Below are 4,556 nucleotides of genomic sequence, written 5' to 3'. Positions count from 1 at the left end.
TGATGGACCTAACCCCCCCTCCTACACGTACCCCACTACCCTCCATTTCCTACCCTTCCCCTCACCTACTTGCCCTACCTACCCCCTCCCTCTTCCCCGGCCTTCGAGGCTCCGTGCCCTGATGGACCTAACCCCCCCTCCTACACGTACCCCACTACCCTCCATTTCCTACCCTTCCCCTCACCTACTTGCCCTACCTACCCCCTCCCTCTTCCCCGGCCTTCGAGGCTCCGTGCCCTGATGGACCTAACCCCCCCTCCTACACGTACCCCACTACCCTCCATTTCCTACCCTTCCCCTCACCTACTTGCCCTACCTACCCCCTCCCTCTTCCCCGGCCTTCGAGGCTCCGTGCCCTGATGGACCTAACCCCCCCTCCTACACGTACCCCACTACCCTCCATTTCCTACCCTTCCCCTCACCTACTTGCCCTACCTACCCCCTCCCTCTTCCCCGGCCTTCGAGGCTCCGTGCCCTGATGGACCTAACCCCCCCTCCTACACGTACCCCACTACCCTCCATTTCCTACCCTTCCCCTCACCTACTTGCCCTACCTACCCCCTCCCTCTTCCCCGGCCTTCGAGGCTCCGTGCCCTGATGGACCTAACCCCCCCTCCTACACGTACCCCACTACCCTCCATTTCCTACCCTTCCCCTCACCTACTTGCCCTACCTACCCCCTCCCCCTTCCCCAATGACCCCTCTCCACTCACCCATACCCCATCTTCCCCCTTACCTCCGCATGGCGACGTGCCCACCTGAAACATTTTAAACATAAATTAATTTGAGAAAAAATATTTTTAAAAAAGCTAATTGATAAATATGACACTTGACTAAAACTTTAATTTTTATCAATATAATTAGGTTATCGACCGAAAATATTAATCAATAAAAAATGTTATTTCAAGTAAAGAAAAGCAATGTATCCCTTGAAAATAAGGTATATTTGATTAGAATTATTAGGTATATTTTGGAGAATCTAGTTAAATCAAACTAAAGCTAAAGTTAGATTAACTGAAATAATTACAACTAAAGCAATAAATTGGAAAGAAGTAAATCACATTTTTTGGGCTCTGCTGCTGCAATTTAGGCTTTGGCCCCATCACTGTATATCTACTTCTGCTTCCCTTTCACTCGTATAAGTCTCAATGCGGGTGTCACATACAAAGAAAAATGAAAAACACATCAGAATTATGATTTTAAAACTGAAGCATATCATGTAAACTACGTGTCAAAAGTACAAGCAGTTGGATGCAACATTTACCAAGTGAATGGCTGTTATTCTCGACCCTGCATAAAATACAACTCAGCAGCGCCTGCTTGGCCTTGGTCTGCTTCACCACGACAACTTTCAGGATAATACCCCATCAAACAAGCCAAGCTTTACTAAACATCTCCAGCACCCAGATCGTATTTATCTCTCCGAGTGGCTGTTCATCACATGCCTCTCCTCCTGCACAACACAAGGTCAAATACAGTGGGAAATTATTATGTCATTCTCAAAATTCAACTACCGCTAACATTATCACTATCCATTATATACTGATCTACCAAGTATCTTACAACTGCTCTCTTATGAGTGTAAACAGCACCACCAAATCATATGGGCCAACTACGCAAAGAAAAATAGGAAGTGATCTATTCTTCTTATTAAACATTTTCTTTTTATGTGACAATTAAAATAACAGCACCAAACCATCCTCCTGCTTCAGAAGACAAGTCCACCAGCAGCAGCGACAACATTTGCAGCACCCAAAGGGGAAGTATATCATCTACTTCCCCTGTATATTGGACATATGCAGCCCATCTTACACCTGTATAACAGGTACGTCGGCTTCCCTTTCACTTGACAAGACGAAGTTGACTCGATGAATATCCTTTCTACCCCTTCAGTTCACAAAATTTAAACATATCCACTACTGCAATATTTAATAAAATCCCAAAAAAAATTGCAACCAAAGGCTCCCTATTGATAAATGCTAGAGCTTCTCTATTACCTAGCTAGGCAGGAGGAGCAGAGAAAGGGAAGGTGGTGTTAAAAGGTTGAAAGAAAACTTGTCCGAGAATTTTTTAGACGTGGTGTTGCGATTTCATCAAGTTCAAAGTAGTCAACTAAAGTGAACGGAGAGAATAAAAGAGTAAGTTGGATTAGTTACTGACAGAGAGCTTTTGTGGAGCTTAGTTACTAACAGAGAGCTTTTGTGGAGCTTGAATCTCTACTATGCACTAAACGCAACAAAGGAGCAATATGTTTGAAGCAAGAATCCTAGTAGCAAGAATTCTGAAGCCAAAGATTCCATTGATAAACAAAAAAAATTCAATCCATTATATGCTTAAACGAGTGAATCAAAGAAAGACAGATCAACATGTAACTTGGTCTTTAAACACTACCAAAAGCAAGTTGTTTTCCAGCGCCAGTGTAAGCAGAATACATGATTGTTTAAAGCTCAAACTTGGGAAGTTTCGGGTAAATGAACTCAGGTTCGTTCAATCAGTAAGATCGATACAAGATCACATAAAAAAAAACAGATGAAAGAGACATCTAAATTGAAAATTTTGGAAGTCTGCCATGATCCCACTCAGACAACAAACCAGGGAAATCCTAACTATGAACGACTGTGAATAAATAAGTTTATATATGAATTTCGATGAACATTGCAACAAATAGTAGATAGGAACCTATAACTTCAAAGATAAATAAGGTTCAATCCTCAGAATCTTAGATTTTGATCACTTCAACTTAAATCCCCGAACACAGATGAATTTTCATGTCAAACAAACAAAACACAGATGAAAACGCCAAATTGGATACAATACAAATTTTATAGCAACTTCTTCGTATGCCCTAACTCAAAAACAAAAAAATCAATCTTCAAAATTCAAATGAAATCGAACAAAATCAGTTTTGGGTATTGAAAAAACCTCAAGATTAATATGCTTAAAACTTACATATTTGATCAATTTGCCGAATCACACACACAATTTGCGAAATTCAATCCATTAATGCAATGAAGATCGACGAACGAGTAAATCAAAATCTGAGAAAGAGGGCTTGATGAAAACCCTGATTTTGGGAGAAAAAACGGTCACAAATTTTGAAGAGAAGAGAGTTTGTATGTGTAACGGTCACATTTGGGCTGAAAATATAAATATAATTATATATATATCCAAATAATCAAAAAAAAAATGGATCAATCGGCGGCTAACAAATATTCAATTTTGTTTTTTATAATATTATCTTTATGCATATTATATTTTAGCCGCCAATAGTTTTCTTTTATTTATCATGATTTTAATTTTATGGATTTTAAAATTTATTATAACAATTTTAAGTGAAAATAATCGAATTTTACACATTTAATAAATTTATTAATGCGAATACATTGTTTAAACATTCTAAAGAATTTATCTGAACTCAGAGCTTCTAGCTAGCTCCGCCTCTCCGGTGACATTTGAACTCCAAAAATTATTAGAAACAAATCCTAGTGGATATTTTTAAACAGGTTTATTTGATTGTTTTTCGATTTTTATTTAATTTGAATTCATATTGCACAAGGCTTATTAGAAGGAGACTTCTTAATAGAAAAATTTTTCATATCTAAAACTCAAACTCGAAACTTGTAATGGTAAAGATAATCATTATAACACAATTGTGTGGTTAATTAATTGATTGCAAATTGAATGATAAGAGGTGAATAAAAGACTTTTAATGACAAATTTGAGATGCACCAAGTTTAGTGGACTTTACACCAAGACCGATCTATTTGTATTTAGATTAAATTAATACAGTATTTTTTTTATTTTTTATTTTAGTTTGGGCCATTAGCCTATGATGAAAAGAACAATTTCAACACTAAAATATTGCTTTTCAACAATCCATATCTAATTTACCAAAGATTAGAATTTATTTCCACCATATATTATATAAGTGTAAATATCTATTCTAAAAATTAATATGTATGTATACAAACATATTATCATCGTTTGAAAATCATATAAATATAAACATCAGTCAAAGATAAGAATAAAGACTTAAAACTTTTATAATTTCATAGCCTCATAAAAATATAATTGTATTGGGCCCTTAATTATCTGTCAATTCTGTATGTTGGGCCCAAGCCTGTTAGGGCGTAGCTTAGCAATATATATAGACGCTATGGCAAACCCTATTCTGTAATTCTGTTCTTGCCTCTCCATAATAAAACTGCTCTCCCTCTTCCCCGTGGACGTAGCCAATTTATTGGTGAACCACGTAAATCTGTTGTCTTGTTTTTCGCGTTTATATTTTCTCGTATTATATCGAATTCCGCACAACAAATTGGTATCAGAGCCTCTCGGTTAATCGGTGTTCTTGAAGAATTCGAGATGTCTGCTTTGAACGTGAAAATCGACAAATTTACAGGGAGGAACAGTTTCAGTTTATGGCAGATCAAGATGCGGGCTTTGTTGAAATAACAAGGCTTCTGGGCGCCGTTGTCGAAAGATAAGAACGCCATCGTTACTCCTGAGATGGCGATTCTGGAGGAAAAGGCGCACTCGACGATCATGCTGTGTCT

The 4,556-nt window shown here is 38.0% G+C and overlaps 1 long non-coding RNA gene across 1 annotated transcript; it reads right to left on the bottom strand.

Moving 5' to 3' along the window:
* Positions 1-925: 925 nt before the first annotated feature.
* On the bottom strand, positions 926-3,078 carry LOC114078603. The gene is made up of 2 exons (XR_003580233.1): positions 2,950-3,078; positions 926-1,453 (listed from the first exon to the last, which is right to left on the bottom strand). It is a non-coding gene; the product is annotated as an uncharacterized LOC114078603 (long non-coding RNA).
* Positions 3,079-4,556: the final 1,478 nt, after the last annotated feature.

This window comes from Solanum pennellii, chromosome 9 (assembly GCF_001406875.1).
Source record: "Solanum pennellii chromosome 9, SPENNV200".
Lineage (NCBI taxonomy): Eukaryota > Viridiplantae > Streptophyta > Magnoliopsida > Solanales > Solanaceae > Solanum > Solanum pennellii.
This window is presented reverse-complemented; position numbering and strand designations above follow the sequence as displayed.